This window comes from Aulonocara sp. 'chitande type north' Nkhata Bay, linkage group LG2, assembly GCF_057382095.1.
Source record: "Aulonocara sp. 'chitande type north' Nkhata Bay isolate Kocher_YH1m ecotype deep benthic linkage group LG2, A_spYH_male_GT1.1, whole genome shotgun sequence".
NCBI lineage: Eukaryota > Metazoa > Chordata > Actinopteri > Cichliformes > Cichlidae > Aulonocara > Aulonocara sp. 'chitande type north' Nkhata Bay.
Window position 1 is genome coordinate 34,334,694 of NC_141345.1, and position 18,910 is coordinate 34,353,603.

Sequence of the window (18,910 nt, forward strand, 5' to 3'; positions counted from 1 at the left end):
TAATTCTAATTCAACAGTGTGGATTCTGCTGCACAATGTAATATTAAAGTTTTACAAATTGAAATGAGTAATTCAGAAATACTGAGCTTCTATCTCAGTGTATACAAGGCTTTAACTTCACTGTAATTTTTTTTTAAATGAATTAACTACTAATCTCACATTTTGCAAAGTTGTTTAATGCATTTCCGTTTATGTTATCTTTCCCTTAACATGTACAGAAATAACCCAGTGACTTGTATAAAGTCAAGGATCTTTCTGTACCGCGCATCTTTGTGTTAGGGATTCAGTGTTTGCTCTTATTAAATGTGACATTGAGTACAGTGAGTGGATGACACAAGCTTCTTGCATGCTGACATTTCAAATGTTTCTGATGTGTCTGTCCTGTGTAATAACATAAGTCATTTATATTGCGTGTCCTTACAGAAGTCTTTCCTTTTTATGTTTCAGACTGAATCTGTGTAGGCACCTTTCCACTATCCTGCCAGCAAGCAGAAATGTTCTTTGCCTCTATTCCAGTATGGTAAGTTAATCTTTTGTGTCTCTGCTAGCATGAATAAATGTGTTCCACAAGGGAAAATAGCAGGGCTTCATGCATGACTTGTTATGGATTTGGGAAACCAGGTGTTAGCTATGAATATTCTTATGAATACTCTTAGTGTTATGAATAGACACAGGTCAAAGATTTCCAGACTTACTGCTTAAAAGAAAATTAAAACAAGAATAACTTTAATTTTGTGAAACTGGTGTGCAAAACAAAGCTCTGAAACCTGACTCTTTGGTATTCTCATATTGCTTGTTTATGTTTTTCTTTTGTTAATAAGAGAACCAATTTTGACAGTAAGAAACCTGTGACAAAATGGAACACATACATACACACAAAGTCACCCGTAGGTGAACTGATAGCGGTTGAATCCGTGGGTGGCTTTTTAAAATAGGCCAGCAGAACACACTGTTATTTCACAGTAATCTGTCAGTAATCTGCTGACAGTCAGAGCAAATCTTGAAAAACAACATTGACTTTTACATTTCTCAGCACTGTAAAATGTTGCAATGAAGAACTAATGAGCGTCTGAAAATCGTTTTTTTTTTTAAAGACATGCTTTAATGCATCAATGTAAAGCATGTCAGCATTTTCTGCTATTTTCAGTTATTCTTTATTAAAATAGTGCGATTGTGGTGAAAAAATAAATAAATAAAAAGGTGCTTGTGGCTTGGGTTAAACAAGGGCTGATCACCGTGACTGAAACCCGAGGGCAAAAATACAGAACCATGAAGTCATTCTCTCCTACCAATCCCTGTCATTGTGCTAAGCATGATAATTCCATGCTCAAAGGTCCATGCCAACTATTGTGCCAATCTGGCAGTACCAAATTATACTGGCAACGTTAGGGGGGAGAACACAGTGCGGTGGAACGGAAAGCAATAAAGCATGATGTTGCCAATTACACCAGAATCTCTTGGTAATTATATGTTTTGCTTAAACAACACATGTGGTAACCACTTTGATATTGTTTTGATATTGGATTTTAATTGCCAATGCAACTAATCAAACATGAAGTGGAGATGTTGCTTGAGGTTTGTGGGGATCTAGTAAAACTGTGATAGCTCTGGGGAGATTGACAAAATGGAACAAGTCATTGCTGTTTCTAGCCTGCAGCTACTGGCAGTGTGATGACAGCAAAAATGATCTATACCAACTGAAGCTTTTCAGACTGCTTGCCAGGCTTCAAATAAACACGACTGTATAACATAGAATGAAGGCGCAAATCATATTGTGTCTTCTTACTTTAAAAGAAAATCACATTTGGAATATTTGTTTTGCTGCTACTTTGTTGGATATTATCAAAGGAAATGCCAAAAGAGTGATGCCATCTTTGTTTATTTGTTTGTTCTTTTGTTCAGTAGCAGATATGACAAACAAATCCAATACAAAAAAGAAAATTGAAGTGAGTTTTACTAAAAGCTAAAGTTCTACTTGATTTGATTGATTATGAAGAAACACTTTTTTCATTTGTTTGTGAATGGGTGAAGAGAAACTATTCAGCCATAGCTGGTGTGTATTCTCATAGCGTCCATTATTATTTTACAGGGATGTGACGTTTATCAAGCCAGTGACTTTATCGAAGGAAATTTAAAGTGCCAGCTCAAACAATATGTCAGTGGCTAAGGTAAATTAATAGTACTGCATTCTAACTTCTGTGCTTTTCAGTAGTGTATGTATATTGCAAACAAAAGGCTATTTAGTTAAAATCCCATTTGAAATTGACAGGAAATCTAAACAGTTTTTCCTGCATAAATAGTTTGGGCAAAGAAGTGTAAATTTAATAATCTATGTTATGTATATACACTTAAAACATGTTTTCCCTGCAGGGTTACTTTACTAGTTAAAAGGCAACTTTATTAAGTAAGTTCACGATTTAACGTGTTCCCTAGTTAGTGGACTGGATTCCTTGTCCAACCGTATTTTTCTAAGCATTGCATTAATACTTTACTTTTCTGTGATTGGAAATGAATGCCTAGGAATGATCATTACTAAGACAGCATTTGTAAAGTTTTCTTTAGAGAAGAAAATTTAAAAAACAGAATTCTTATATGTTATTAGTGTTTCCTAGACTGAACAATCTTTCAAGTAGAAGCAATATGCAACATGTGGTGAAGTTCAAATAAATTCAAGAGACTATGAATTTATATGAAACTGACTTCAAAGCTGAGAGCCGGAAGCCCTGGAGTTAAAAGGTTCTTTTCCTAATTGGCAATTCTGCTCTTTGAGTTTCTTCTGCTGAACACCTGCACTGCATTGTTTCATAAGCGACTAGAATACACTGATGTCAAACAGCATTTGAAAAATATAGCGCTCCCGTTGGTATGTTTGTACAATGAAAATAATACTAAACTGTCTGAACTAATGAAAAAGCAATAAAAATACTTCAAAAATACTTTCTTTCGAAAGATCAAAGTCAGGATTATGTATGGCTGTGATTTATTTTATGCACAGTCTCACAGGCCCACAGAAATGAAAATGAAAAGAATTACGCTGCATTTGAGATGTTTTGATAAACCTAAAATCTTGGAGCTTGCCCTTGAGGTCAACACTAACATTAAATGTGTTTAATGCCACCTGCTGCATACCCGCTCATGCAAACCTAACTCTCTCTCTCTCAAAACATCATCATCACTTTCCAACTTTATTGCCACCAGGGGCCCAGCAGTAGCAATGGAGCATAGGTTGCCATATCAGAGCCTCTTACAGAGAACAGACAGTCAGCAGCACCATACTGTTGAGTGAGGAGGTGGCAGAGCATGAAAGGATGCATCAGATGTTATGTAGATCAACAAATAAACCTGAATAGTGTGAGTCGGGTTAGGCTTTATATTCCCACCTGGCTTCATCTATTGGAAATAAGGACAAATATGTGACATATGAGATAGAAACATAGTGAGAAGGCATGTGTAAAACAAAAACGGGGCAGTTAAATATACAATACATATTAATATTTAAATTCCCATTTAAAAAGTAGTGAAATACTTTTTTTGGGCTTTTTTAATGCACTCCTCTTGTGCATAATCAGTCACCTGATAACAGTGTTTCCCAAAACAGATTTAACACACAAGTGTAGTTTGTTGGTTGGAACCACTGACTATTGGGCAATTGTTCTCAGCTCTGACTTAGAAGTGAATGTGCAAGAGAAGTGATTATCGACCGTATCGATCTGACACAGTGAAATTTACGACTCATGCTTGCTGTGGTGTTATCTCAGATGTTAGTCTCCATCCTGGTGCTGCAGTGTCTCTGTATGTCTCTCCACTGACAGTGGAGCTGAACTATGTTGCCTGCTGGAATAGACATGAATGTGTAGATAGCAAATAAAGCATAAATTTGAGCTCATGTGATAACTGAGTGCAGCCCCATGATGACAATATACGGACGTCGTGACAACATGATCAATCACGGACGAGAGTTGCAGCGGACATCAAGATTATGCATTGTTGGAACGTCTGAAATCACCGTCAGAGGCACATTTCAGCTCTGTGTCTGTTAAAACTGTATCAATCATCTGAAACCCCCCCAAAAAACATCTATTCATCAGATTGAGGCAGACTAGGTCAACGTTTGCATCCTAGCGTCTTCATATTGCATCAATTTAAGTTGGAACTAGAAACTGATAGATTGTGGGCCATTTGTCACAAGTAATTTGTGATACTTTTATCTCTGACTCTTTTATTGCCAAGTCCCTCCTCTGTCATTCTTATGCCAGTCGATTTGAATTCCCAGTACACTTGTCTTTTTCTGTTGCCAAGGCAATAGGAATGGGGGCTGTTGACGGCAGTGGTCGAATACTGACATTTGATTGGCAGTGCAATGTTCCAGGAAAGAGACACGGAAGTTATTTGAATATTAAACATAAGGATTAATCCTCATCATGTACTCCTGAATATCTTCAGCTGTGAATAGGAGCCAGAAAAGGTGTTTAAACGTTATGATGGAAGTTTGACTTAATTGAAGCGCATAGTTGAGAATCTATATACAAAAACTTGAGGGCAAATTAAATAGAGTCTGTGACACACAATTGGCTAAATCAAAAGTGTACTCAAAGGTTTTATACTGTCTATATAGTGAGGGGAAAAAAAACAGTGTAATGTGAAATAATTGAATTTGTGGTTATTCTAGTTGATATTCAGTTTAAATATATTATCATTTTATATATATTTTATGTTATCATTTTTAAGAACAATTTCACAAATATTGTAGTGTTCGTAATTGCACAAATAACATACAGTTGATTAAACAGGAGTAGGAAAACTGCCTTACTTTGCTACCTTTTGACTGGACCTCTCTTGCAGGTTGATCTTTTAGCAAGAAAGAAAGCACTTCACTCAATGATTTCTGCTACACTAAGCAGCAACGCCTTAAATAAGATGTAAGGGCATCTGGGTCAGGCGTCTAACTTCTCAGTCTTTGAAGCCATTGCTCTGTGTCTCATTTCCTGAAGTATTGATGTCTTTAAGTGAGCTTCCCAAGTGCCGGTAGGAAGTGGATGCTATATAGATTGCTTTGAGGAGATTGGGACACAGCTGACTGCTGTAGTTTAACAGTAGGTCCATGGTCGTTCTTTCGTGAAGCACATAAAAGATTTTTGGTGGCAAGGATACGGGGTTGTTTGAATAAAACTGAACTCAAAAAATGAGTAAATTTAAAAAAGCTTGGACGAAACGCAATATGGTTTAATCCCCACAACTAAAGATTTCTTGGGATTTGATTGAGCATGCATCAAAGACAATATAGTTTAATACTACGCATTCATAAAACAAAAATGTTTATAGAATTGTGTACAAAACTGTCACTGATGATACAAGGTCATCTTAAAGAAGATGTATACATAAAAAGTTGATTTTATACTCAAGGTGCTTTTTCAAACAGATAGCAAAAAATGAACAGGAATATTGGATAGCTGCAGGTACATCATAAAGAAACATTAAAACCTGGAAACAAAGGAAGAATCAATACTGCTCTACAACATGCCATGCAGGGAATTGCACAGAGAGCCTGTGTGGATAGTTTTAAAGAGTCACTACAACAAGGAATAAATTGTGTGATGCTGGGCCCTTCTTAAAGGCTGGAGTGAAGATACTGTACCTCTCTTTTCAAAATAGCAGTTTTTTGTTCTTTGATGTGACTGGTATTTATATTGAATATTACTCCAAAATGGGTCCAGTATACTAAACCCATTTTTGAGCAGTACTCAAGATTCCGGCTATAGGTTTAGATCAAAACAAAATTGGTACAGTGCACACTATACATTAACTTAATATTGGCCCAGAGTACAGCATGTAGCCTGTTAAATCTATTTAAATTAGCGCCATGTTTAGGCGTGTTTTAAAGATGCCTTTATTTTGTATGCTCCACAAATAAGGTGATATAATTAGGATTTTCAAAATGAACTGAACCTCAATGCTTTTTTGTTTCTTTTATCATTTGTAAATGCATTTTCTATTTATTCCCCTTAGATTGGTTGGATTTTCTTGTTGTAGTTTATTAATTATTTTTGGAGGATTAATTTAACGGGCATAGATATAAGCTAGAGAATGGAGTAAAATCCAAACAACCCGTAAGGAGAAGAAAATGAAACGTACTGAATGATTATTCACATTTCTATGTATTGTATTACCATTTGGTATTGCTATTATTGGCTCAGAACGGCAATCCTTGGAAACAAACTGTGGTTGATATTTCATAGAAAATAGTATAAACAATACCAATCTTATCAGATATGTATAAAACAAAAAATAGTGTTTATTGGAACGCAACATTCACATTTTTTTTCTCTTTTCCATATGGGAACTACATTCAACTGTCAGAATCTAAGGGCAACATAATGGTCTTACCCAACTGGATAAGGACTGACGTGATTACAGAAGAGACTAGAAAATAAGTGCTTGGATAAAGAAGCTGGGTGAGTGCTCCAGAGAGTGTAGGCAGCTGGAGTGCAGTAATTAGTCACCGAAGCTCTTTCTGGTTAAGGGGCAGCTGACCAATGGCCTTGCTTGCTTAGAAGAACGGCAGAGGGTTCTTCCCACTCTCAAATATGACTGTGATTAACATAAGCAATTACCTGCAGAAATCGCACCCCCTAGCTTCTTTTAGACAAAGAAAAATGAATTGCCTGCAAGGCGTACAGAGTTTCAACCATTGTTTTCCTTTTTCTTAATAGCTTCCCAAGGCTACTGTCGAACATATCATTTGTTTAAAATGTATCATCACCTTACCTCTTCCATAGTTCCTTTATATGCTCTTTTTAATTAATCATGGCAATTAATGGTTGTTTTTTTGAAATGAGAACCATTGACTCAAACAATCCTGAAACATGTTTTCTTCTTCTTTCTTTTTTTTTTTTAACTGTTTCACTAGGACACGTGATCAGAGACAAAGCCCTTTGTGGATGCAAGCGGTACATTAAGTACAGCAGGAAGCCTGTATTACTTGCATAAATAAAAACAAGACAACAAAGCTTCCAGGTGATATGCAAAATCATTAAGAGCAGTATTTCTTAAAAATAGTCTCTACAATAAATAATCTTTACACCTATCAGGGCTTTGTGAGGGAATAATAATAAAAAAATTAAATGATCTCTTCCCTTGTTTCCTGTCACTTTGGTTGAGATAATGAGGCAACTCCTTGATTCTGTCAAAATTTGTTTATGTTCACCTCCTCAGAATTGGAAAAGTTTGAGTAGGGGGTGTAACGTGCACATTAATGAGCATGTTGTGAGGATAACTAATGAGAACTATTTCTAGGATATAATGACACTCAAACTATTATTCATGCTACACTGTTTTTTAATCACCCATTTGTTCAGTTTTACACCTACATCAGCCTATGTATTTATACATGACTGTGAATTTTTGTGTTCTGTGTAAAACATATTTGCACACTGCTTTTGATGGGTGATATACAAATAAACCTTGTCATTATTTATATTATAATGACACTTTTGATTTGTAGTTTGATTTGTTGATGTTGTCAGTAATAACACCCTTATTGCCACTTGAGTACCCATGACAGGCTGAATTATCAAAGAAGTCCAAAAATGTTTTCTTGTCTGGAAGCATGTGAGCATACCTGTCAGAGCATGGAAACAGAAAAGCTTTACATTTGTGTGTCTTTTAACTTTCTGCCAGAGAGAATTACAAAACCATGCTCCTTTGAGGTAAGGTACAAAGGCTTTTATCAGCTCCTGTGTGGGCTAACCTGAGATTCCTAAGATCAAGCTAGTGTGTTAGGAGATAAAATAGTAATAGTTCTGTTACTTAGAGTTTTGCTGCTCCTTTACTGGTCTATTGGGGGATATTGTGGCTGATTACAAGGGCCACTGTGGTTTCTGTCATTACAACAAGTAAAAACTAAAATGAGATAAGAATAAAAAATAGCTTTATTTTGTCTGCTTTAGCACCTTCCTGTTCTTCTTTATAGCCTTATTATTGTGTTGTATGGTTCAGCCAGATTGGATGACTCATGCCTTACTGTGACATAAGAGGCTTTACGCTGACCCCTTCTTATAAGCCAAACTAAAATAGAAGAGTTAACTAATTTCATACACAAAGCTGATGATCGTAATACTAAGATTTGAAAGGATGACACACTCAGAAAATGACAAAATGGATGGGATAATGTATTTATCCCTCTTTAGTGGCAATAAACACAACTCATATGCTTGCTTATACATGGGCTACATGCACAGCTTAACAAGATAGGACTGACAAACCGTAAGGCTACCAGTGAGACAGGACATAGCCACAGCACTAAAACATAGACACATAAACACGCACATTAAAAGGCCATAAATATTTTCTAGTGACTGTCAAAGCTCTGTCCGACTCCCTTTCCAATAAAAAGAGTGTCTGAAAATAAAGCTTCTCATGGCTGGTCAGCTTTGATTACCAGCTTTATTCTCTGCCCATGCTACACCAAGCAGTGTTCAGTCCATCGCCCATATGTCTCATGACTCACTGTCTCACGCCCTGCGTATCCACAAGGCCTTGCCAGAAGAGGGATATTGAAAGGATGCAGTCCTTTATTCGGTTTGTAATTGTCTCGTATCCATACAAATCAGTGTATGAGACATTTCATTAAATTAGGATACTAACTAACTGTGGTAACCCTATAATCAACAGTAAAGTTGTCCTTTTTTTGGTTTAGTGTTTTAGTGAAATGACAAAACAATTGTTAGATTTTCTCGAGATTCAGCACAGGCATGATAAATGGTTATAATTTTTGGCCAACTTTCCGTTTATTACCAGGTCAAATAATCACTTTGTCAAATATCAGAGTTTTAAACAAAATATTCTAGGACTAATTTGCAAATAATAGTATACCAGAAGGTTAAAATGACATTGATGGCCTACTTTCATCATTTTAACATTGTGTATGTGATGGCAAGTTTTAAGAAGTCTGCAGTAGATTGATGATCTAGCCAAGGTATACCATCGCTCTTGCCATTAGACAGCTGGGAACAAATGATAAAATGTTTGTTTCAGTGTATACCCTCACAATGCCCCTTATTTATATGCACATCATGTATATTCCCTTAAGGAGATTTAGTGGTGAAATGAGCAAGCATAAGAAAGTATTCAAAAAGCAAAGAAACAGTGGTATAGTCAGTGAGACAAAAAACTGGGAGGCTAGGCATAGAACAAAAGCAAAGATTAAAGCTTATTGTAAGCGTATGTGAAACACTGAGGAAGGACAAAAAGATCTGATGATCGAGCTGGAAAGGATGTGCAGCAGCTTAGGGTGATCAAGGAAAGAGATAGAAATGTACAAATGAGTGAAGAGAGAGTGTGTGAAGACAGAAAGAGTACTGTGAGAAGCTGATGAACGAATCAGGACATGTACAGAATTTGCAAGGAGGAAAATAAGAGCAGCTATGAGATGAATATTCGATTGTGATGATTTGATTGTGCTGTCCTTTTCAGCAGCTGATGGTGCAGGGAGGCTGCGATTACCCTGCAAAAGCAATTTATATGTCCTCTTTCTTTTCTCATTGTATTTTCATTAAAAGGGTTTTCTTGTATGTAAAATTGACTCTCTATCTCTCTCTCTCTATCTATCTATCTATCTATCATAAAAACAATTGAATTTTAAATTCAATTAATTAATTTTAGATTCAATTTTAAATATGGAAAGGCAACCACAAATTTATGTTATGTTATACTAGACTCCCATCCATCCATCCATCCATCCATCCATCTATCCATCTATCTATCTATCTATCTATCTATCTATCTATCATAAAAACAAGTTAAGGATTATGAGGAGGAAGAATTTGTTGGTTTGCTCCTTATTTCAATGAGAACTGGAGCAAAGCCCTATTGACTTGACTATTACTATTGATTGTGAGGGCCATAATTTACTTTTGTTCCAAAGCAAGCTTTTCAGTCCATTACACTCAACTCATTGCGTCTGATCAGAACCAGCCTTAGTCTCAATCATCATTAACACCTGCCCGGCCATTAAACTGGGTAGCCAGATAAAGGGACCAAGATTATAGATTCTATCACTGGTCTTCACAACACCCTTGCTAATGATTTGTGCGAAGGTCTAATGGTTAGCATGGCAAAAGGCCACACACGTACAGAGTAGCAAAACGTTACAAGCTGGAACACTGGAACAGGTGTCAATGTGTTGGATTGTTTGTACACTCACCTTTGACATTCATTACAATCCAGAGCATTTAACTGGTCAGGGTGGCTATTGATTGTGCAGCTCAGTTTTTAAAAAGCTCAGTCTCTCACATTTACTTTTACATTTAAGTACTGACATTTTACCCAAAGTTTTTGTTTCTATTTTTTCTATTTTTATATTTATAAAAAAGAAAAGTAGCCCTTAAATATGAAAAATTACTATCATAAAATGGAGGATCACGGTTGGGGCATTTAATATTTTTCACTAGCTGGGCCCTCGTCCTCATTTTAGGTTTGACAGCATTTTAGTAGGTAAAGGTGATGCTTGGACATGAATTGAGCTGCGGTCTGGGGAAGGCCTCAAAGGGGACTGGCGACGGCTCCCGGGCCTGGCAGATCCCTGTGTACTAAATAGAAGTGAAGAAGGTAAAGAATTGAGAACAAGGAGGGAGGGTGAGGCACGTAAATGAGACTGAACAGCTTGCAGAACTGGGGGGAACCTACATAGATGACAACCGGAAGGAGTGCGTTTGGAGGCGTGGTCCCGCTCCTGATATTCCGATACATATTCTCCAATATGATTTACCTGTTCATTTATGCATTTATTTCCTGATGAAAAACAAAGTATAACTCCAAATAATAATTGTTGTTGAATTCAGGATTCACATGGGTCACAATATATTACTACCAGTAAAGAATAACTATCAAAATTGAACCTCAGGACATAATCAGGACAAAAATTAAGTTCATGAGTTCATTTGCTTTACTGTTTTATATCACTGAAGAAGATTCAGGCTTAAGACATGACTATTTCTCTCAGCCAAATCCCTTGCTAAAGAAATACATTTGCTATTGGGATGGAAATATTTACATTTTGAAGAAGAACATCTGAAACAGTAGTATGTAAATATATAATACAATTATTTACACTTATTTAATTAATACAATTACAATGCAGTTTAATTAATTTGTATATGAATAAAGGTTGTTAGAAAGCTGCAGGTAAATTGTCTTAAATTTATTCACAAAGAACTGCAGAAACAAGAATACTTGTAAATCAGACATACAATGAGTAAGCCTATTTCTCATAGAACTTTTATATAATGGCATTGTACACAATGGAAAATAACAAAAACATAAAAATCAAAATAGGAGGATGTTTCTCCCGTTAGTAGTTCCCAGCCATTGATTTACGATGTAGTTTGACTTTTGGTGCAGTGAAGATTCAATCCTCTATTGATTCACCAAGTGTCAAGTTCTTGTCAGTGGGGCCTACACCATTTCCTGATGCAATGCCTTGGCAGGGTGAAGACTGAGCAAATCAAATAGACGTTGGAGAAAGCAGGAGGGAAACTGAGGTTATTCTATGTGTTTAGATGTGGGCAGTGGGAGAAGGAAGTAATATCACTAATTAAACAAGCAAGCAGCAACAATATTGACTGTGTGGCTGGTTATTACATTTCCAGCTATTCAGACATATAAGTTTAAAAACTAGGACAGCAATAGGCAGCTAGTCATTATGAAGGGACCTACTGTCGAGGCTTGGCACTGCCTGCTAAGCTGCAGAGATTTAAAAGGCACCATTGACACTGGGGGAAAAGTTGAGCGTGGCTAAGCTTTATACAAATATCCTCTGATGTAAATGCTTTGTTTCGATTCTCTCAGAAACAGAAGCTTATAGTTGTTTACAGGAGTGCAATGTCAGTCTTTCTTGCAAGCCATTGCAAGTACTTTTATTTTACTGGGATATTATTTAATTTCTTTCATTCTCTTTCATTATGTCAAATGTACACAACACAAACAACAGTAGAGACCGGCCTCCTTCAAATGTGTTGTCCATTCTCTGACACTTGTATGCACCAGAATGTGTTGCTGGCATGTGGGCTGTTAATGCTGCATTATTGTTCTATAAATGTGAAGTGCCACATGCAATAACTATTCATTTTAACCCACTAGTGGTAAATGCAAGATGTATATGTTGGGAAATCACTGTGTAACAGCACAAGCGGTAAACATTAGTAATAAATTCACCAGTGTTCATAGCTTGATATTTGAAAAATAGACACTTAAAATCTAAAAGGTCAGCATCTAAATTCAGTCTTGTTAAATAAAATAAAAAATGTTGACATCCAGTAGTTAACAAGGAAGAGAATGCACACATTAAAAGATTATTAAAATGATTGTATAGTGACAGTTGTTTAGTCACTGCTGAACATAGTTTTAAGATGATATATTGTTAAAATGCAATTTACAATAAAGAAAAAAGCTGCAAAACTACTTTCAGCGCACCAAATGAAGACCATTTTAAATAAGCGTTTTACTTTCAGTTTCACTTTCATTTTAAATCAGAACTTGAATGAAATGCCAATTGTTTGACTTTCTTTTTTTTAATGTAGTTCATAGCTTTTGTGGAAAACAAGCACCATATTATTCACGTTATCACGGTCCCACAATAAAACTTATGAATTTGTTGTGGGATATAAAAGAGTTACACTATGAAAGTCAAAATGTTGGAATTAGGACTCCACAGTCAACTGTTTCTCTTATCAGCCAAAGCAAACCTCATTGCTTGTGGTGATAAGCCAATTGATTTCCTGGACGAAGGAAACTGGGGGGGAAAAAGGACTTTAAATAAATTTAACAGACATGGGCCAATGGATTTCTTCTCTATCTTGTTAACTTACAGATGCACAACCTTGGGTCTCACTGTCAGCTGTCTTTGATGGCAACAACCACACTGTACTGAGAGTGTAGCCAAAAAGTACCTGTCTACATGGAAGGCAGAGAGAAATCAATTAAAAAGGATGCCGATAACGTCTGACATTTCTGCTAACAACAAAGAGATTTTTATCTATGAGATGACTGTTTGAGCAGTGATGGTTTGATTGGACTGTCCTTTTCGACAGCTGATGCTGCAGAAAGGCCATGATTATCCTGCACTGTTAAAAAAGCAAATTATATGACCTCTATCTTTGTCATTGTTTTCATTATAAGTCTAAGGAGCTTGGATGTAAAAGATTTTTTGGATGTAAAATTTACTCTCTGTCTCTCTCTCTTTATATATATCTATATCTATCTACCTTTCTCTCTCTTTATCTCTCTCTCTCTAATGTTTTTGAAAATTCAATATTTAAACTTGATCTAGGAACACTACCTCCATCTTCTCATTTTTTTTCCCCCATAGTGGATATTATAAACTGTTCTTTTCAAAGGTCTTTTGATGCAAAAGTGCAAATGCTCAGTCCATAGGCATGAGTCCTTTTTTTCCTGAAAAATGGAATTATACAGGGGGGAAAAGGACTCAGGACTCAGTTAACTAAACTGTGGATTCCAGAAGACAAAGTGCTGCATAAATGGTAGGCATTTGTGTGAAACATGATGATCATAGACATGCTTAATTGTTTGTGGGTGAACCAGATGGGTAAAGTTGAAGCAGCAGACATTTCCTAGGGCACACAAATCAAGAGCAACTCATTGCTATATGAGGCACAATGACCCAGGCATACATGCAACATGCCATGTTGAACATGTTTAGGATTTTTCTTTTGTAACAGCAGCAATTGCTTGTCATAAAACAATACCATAGTCAGTAGTACAGGATAAATTCTTGTGTCATTTCGAGACAGATTTCTTTCTTAAAATAAGGCATTCTAATTGTCCAGAAATGAACACTCCATCTGCTTCATTGTCACCCATGAAATTAAATTTTCACAAGACTAGCTCTTAGTTGATAGAAAATGCTTGAGAAACAACAGAATAAAAGCACTGGTACATTATTTCTTTTTACATTGGTTGGTCTTTTCATTTTGGTCAGTTTCCTCAAATATATGCTCCCCATATGGGGTGCAATACTCTCAACACAAACATGAACACTCGAGTGCCAACAGTTTTTTTTTTTTTGTTTTTTTTTTTGTGTCCCGTTTGGATCTTTAGCCATCAGAATTGTTATCTTAAGGCCAAGAAAGATGCCAAGTGGATTTATTTTACCAAGTGGATCATCATGGCCTTGCCATATTGGTCCATTTGATTGACCTTTATTATAATTATGAATTTATTTTATTTTCAGTTGCTACAAACGGGACAGACATGACTGGGGGATAGGACAGGGAGAAAGAATGAAAGAAAGAGAGGGAGAGAAAGAAAACCAAAGGGGAGAAGAGACGGTGAGAAGGGGGGGAAGAAAGAAAAAAAAAAAAACAACAACAAAAAAAAAAAAAAAAAACACCTGGGTCACCTGTATGGAGAGAAAAAACAGAAGAGAAAGCAAACAACAAAGAGCAACATAATAAAAAAATGGCACCATCACAATAAACTAGCTAGCAGTAAATATCAGTAGATACTAAGTAATAAACGATATTGTGCAGCACGCAAGATAGACAGCGCACAATGTGCTTTGAGGCAGCAGCCAAGAAAGCTGTAGTCCGCGTCTGTGAATACCCGTGTGTACACCTGTGTGCATACCTGTGTGGACCAGCATGCTTGCATTCCAAAGGTTTCTCCATGTAACGATCTGCTAGGGAGTGTGGGGAGCCACAGCCCCGTCCTCCAGGGTATGAAGCAGGTATGGAGGAGATCAAAACTCCAGACATCCAGAGGCCCCCAGAACACAAGAAACCAAGGAAGACCAACAGAGGGGCAGCCGCGCCACTGTCCCAGTAAGAGCTGAGGAGAGTCCCAGATGAGGGCTCACTCAGCAGCCGCGGAGCAGAAGCCAGGGGGAGTTGCAGTGACGCGCCCGTGAGCTCCGCCGGCAGCCAGCTGTACCTGAGTGACCGAGCCCCAGGCCGAGAGGTCGGGGGCACCCCACCTCCGAAGTGGCCCGAGCGAGCCCCAGGCTCCAGGCCCTGATAAGCAGTCGCCAAGGAGTGAGCCGGTGTGTACCCGGACGCCCACCCCCAGACACAAAGAACCACCAACGCACCGACACCTGAGGGAGTCCGCCACTGCCAGGGGAAGTGGTGGTGGGTGGAGATAGGCCTCCAAACCTTGGAGGGCCTGAGATGTCCCCAGAGAGGTGGTGTCTGATACCCAACCTGAGATATAGACACAGACATACAGGCACACACAGACACAAACATCCATTCCCACCCTCATGCTCTCATATGCACTTACTCCACACATAGGCCGCAGAGAACGGGGGTGAGAGAAGACTCCAAACCTCCCTCCACCCGCTCATTGTAGTGTTGATGCATGTGTGTTCTAAGGTGCAATTACAACCCAGGAGGGCATGGAGCTACCTGCCAGAGAGCAGCAGGTAAGCGCATAGTCCCTCCTGCTAGCCCTCAATGTCTACGTGTATTCAAAATTGAGAGGTGGGCAACGACGCCAGGGGTGGGGTGTACACCCTGATGGTAATTTGGACTCCGTGTATCGTGCCCACCCCCAAGATCCTATATGTATGTGTAATGAGAGTGTGAGTAATGTGAATGTCTAAGTTGTGGGATAAAATTGAGGCAGAGGCAGCCAGAAGGGGACAGAGGGGGGTAGCCTCCTCTGCACCCTGGTGACATACCCCTACTCCAAGGCCCTGCATGTGTGGGTGGTTGTGGTGGAGCGGGAGAAGGGAGGCAGCTGGAGATGGGGAGGGAAGGAAGGGAGGGGCAGGTGACCCCTCCCTGGGGCCAGCTCCCCCGCTGACCCCAGTAGGCACTCCCATACTCCGCGACCCGCCAGGGAAAGGGTGTCCAGGCCCATCCAGACTGGGGCCCAGCGCAGCAGCGCCCCCCAGCCCCACAGAGCCCGGGACAGTCCACCCAACCCCACCACAGAGAAAACTGCACCCACCCCACCATCCACTCATCTTCCAGACTACATGAGAGAATAGACGCCCAGGCTGAGATCTTCCTCCACCTCTCCTGTATCTCCCCCTCCTGCAGAGAGTTCCTGGGGAGAGGAAAGCTCCTGCTAGGTGTGACAATCTCCCCCACCAGTTGAAGAGCCCCCCAGGTGGCTCGACGCACCGGCGGCACCCTGCGGGCCCCCATGCACCCACCCACCCACAACCCCAGCAACACACAAACCAGGACCCAAGGCCCCGAGGCCCGGCCAGGGCCCCAGCCCAGAGACGGAGCGCCCCCAGAACCTCACGCTCATCCCGGACCCACCCAGGGGCAGACAGGCTACCAGGTCAGTAACCCACGTCCGTCAGCACAGACCCTCCCCTAGCCCCGCTGCCAGCAGCCACGAGGAAACAGTCACCCGAGAGCCAAAAAAGCCCCCAACCGGACATGACCGCTACCCCGGGTTGAGCCCCCCAAGGAATATGCCTCCGGGGAACCCCCCGACGCCCTAAGCCTGTCCCTACCCCCACACCAATCACAACAGTGAAGGCGGGACCAAACTATGACCCCCCACCCCCACTAGGTGATGGAGCTGATCAAAGGAGCCCAGAGCGATTGATCTGATGTGGTGGCAGAGGCTGTATCAAGACTAATGTAATCTAATAGATAATTTCTATATTGGTTAGAATTAAGATTGTTTTTATTTTTCCAGTTCATGAGGACTGTTTTCTTGGCTATGCATAGGGCAGTGAAAACCATATGGGCTATATTCTTTTCTGAAGTGACATTATCTAAGCTGCCCAGTAAACACACTAAGGGGGAAGTTGGAATGTTACATTTCAGACACTTTGATAAGTCTTCACATATCTCGCGCCAAAACTTCTGCACTGGTGGACAGAAACAAAGAGCGTGAATGTAATTGTCTGGTGTATTGCCTTGACAGTGTGAGCAGTTGTTGGAAGATGTAAAGCCCATCTTGAACATCCGATGACCTGTATAGTGCACTCTATGTAGTATTTTGTATTGTATTAATTGCAGACTGGGATTTTTAATCAATTTAAAGGTTTTTAAGCATACCTGAGACCAGAAGTTTTGGTCTAAACTGACTGATAGATCTGCTTCCCACTTTGCAATAGGAAGGGATATTGATTCATCTAATTTAGAAAGTGTTCTGTATATTTTAGATAATAATTTGGGGGATTTAAGAGTAAGGAAATGTGCCGCACTTGGTGGTGTTTGTACAGTTTTTACAACACCACATTTAAACAGTTTTTAAATGTTGATACTTCATATCAAATGAACTATAAGCATTGTTAGTGTATTTTTTTAACAATTGTAACTAGTAGGTGTCAAGCATATGACAAGCTTTTTATATCATACCTGGGTACTATATACATGACATTAGCAAATACTGAATCATCACTGTATTATTACATCAAATCTTGTAATGTAGAATACATAGGATGCTTAAATAGGGAATTTGTGTATAAACATTGATATTTGTTCATTTTAGATGTAAGCTCCTAGTGTTTTTACTTTTCCTTCTTATTTTGATCATCACATTCTCATAGAGTTATTAGTAAACAAGACGTTTGCATCTGACTTCTTCATTCTGCCTTTTGTTGAGTTTGTGTTCATGAGGTTTGTCTGCCTGCATGCTTTTGGTTATGTCTCAAAGCATTATAACTCTAATGATGACGTGGAGAAGCATGATGAGAGACAAAAAACATGCTTATGTCTTCTTTACACCATTTGATTTGTTGTAAGATCGGGTGCTTTTGATGATTTCTGTTACCACAAATTTTTGTATTTCTATTAACACTGAAATGGACGTTTTTTGTTTTTAATTGTAATCAGGCCCCATCTTATCTTAATGACCTTATAGTACTATTAGAGCACTTCACTCTCTAACTGTAGGATTACTTGTTGTTCCTAGAGTATTTAAAAGTAGAATGGGAGGGAGAGCCTTCAGTTTTCAGGCCCCTCTTCTGTGGAACCAGCTTCCAGTTTGGATTTGGGAGACAGGCACTACTCTACTCTACTTTTAAGATTAGGGCAAAAACTTTCGTTTTTGTTCAAGCATATAGTTAGGGCTGAATCAGGTGGCCCTGAATCCTCCCTTAATTATGCTGCAATAGGTGTAGGCTGCTGGGGGATTCCCATGATTTTCTTCTTCAGTCACCTTTCTCACTCACTATGTGTTAATAGATCTCTCTGCACTGAATCATACTTGTTATTAATCTCCGGCTTTCTTCCACAGCATGTCTTTTGTCTTCCTTCTCTCACCCCAACCAGTCACGGCAGATGGGCCCGCCCCTCCCTGAGTCTGGCTCTGCCGGAGGTTTCTTCCTGTTAAAAGGGAGTTTTTCCTTCCCACTGTTGTCAAACTGCTTGCTCATAGGGGGTCATATGATTGTTGGGTTTTTCTCTCTATCTATTATTGTAGGGTCTGCCAACAATAAAGCACGTTGAGGCAACTGTTGTTGTGATTTCGTGCTGTATAAATAAAATTGATTCAAATTGAATTGTTAGTTTTAAATTCACAATACTTTTGTTGTACTACATACTACTGAAAGCTGATTTTGATCTGTAATCGGATACATGAACTCCACTTCACTACACTTTGTAGTGAATGGAGTGTTATCCAATATTATGGCAGAGAAACAATTAAAATATATAAACAAATAATCACTTCATTTACCACCATTTGAGGCACTTGAATTGTAAGCCAACTACTCACCTGGATTTCAGCCCTCAGCAATTCAGCACAAACTATTTCTGCTGAACTTCTGGATGCATTGCTAAATCCTTCCAAATCTTCCAGCATTGAAAAAAACCTCATGTGAAGTGGCTCATGAGCATTGAGGCATCCAGCACAATGCACTGTGATATTTCCATAAGTCTTTTTTTTTTTTGCTCAATCTGCTTCCATGAAATCCTTTTTGATCATG

The 18,910-nt window shown here is 38.9% G+C and overlaps 1 protein-coding gene across 2 annotated transcripts in view; it reads left to right on the top strand.

The window, feature by feature from the left end:
* lingo2 (leucine rich repeat and Ig domain containing 2) overlaps nt 1-18,910 on the top strand; it is a 207,147-nt gene that overhangs the window by 40,521 nt on the left and 147,716 nt on the right. For both annotated transcript variants that reach the window (XM_086260198.1, XM_086260203.1), the window contains exon 2: nt 448-520. The gene's annotated coding sequence lies outside the window, so the exon portion shown is untranslated. The remainder of the gene's footprint in view (nt 1-447; nt 521-18,910) is intronic.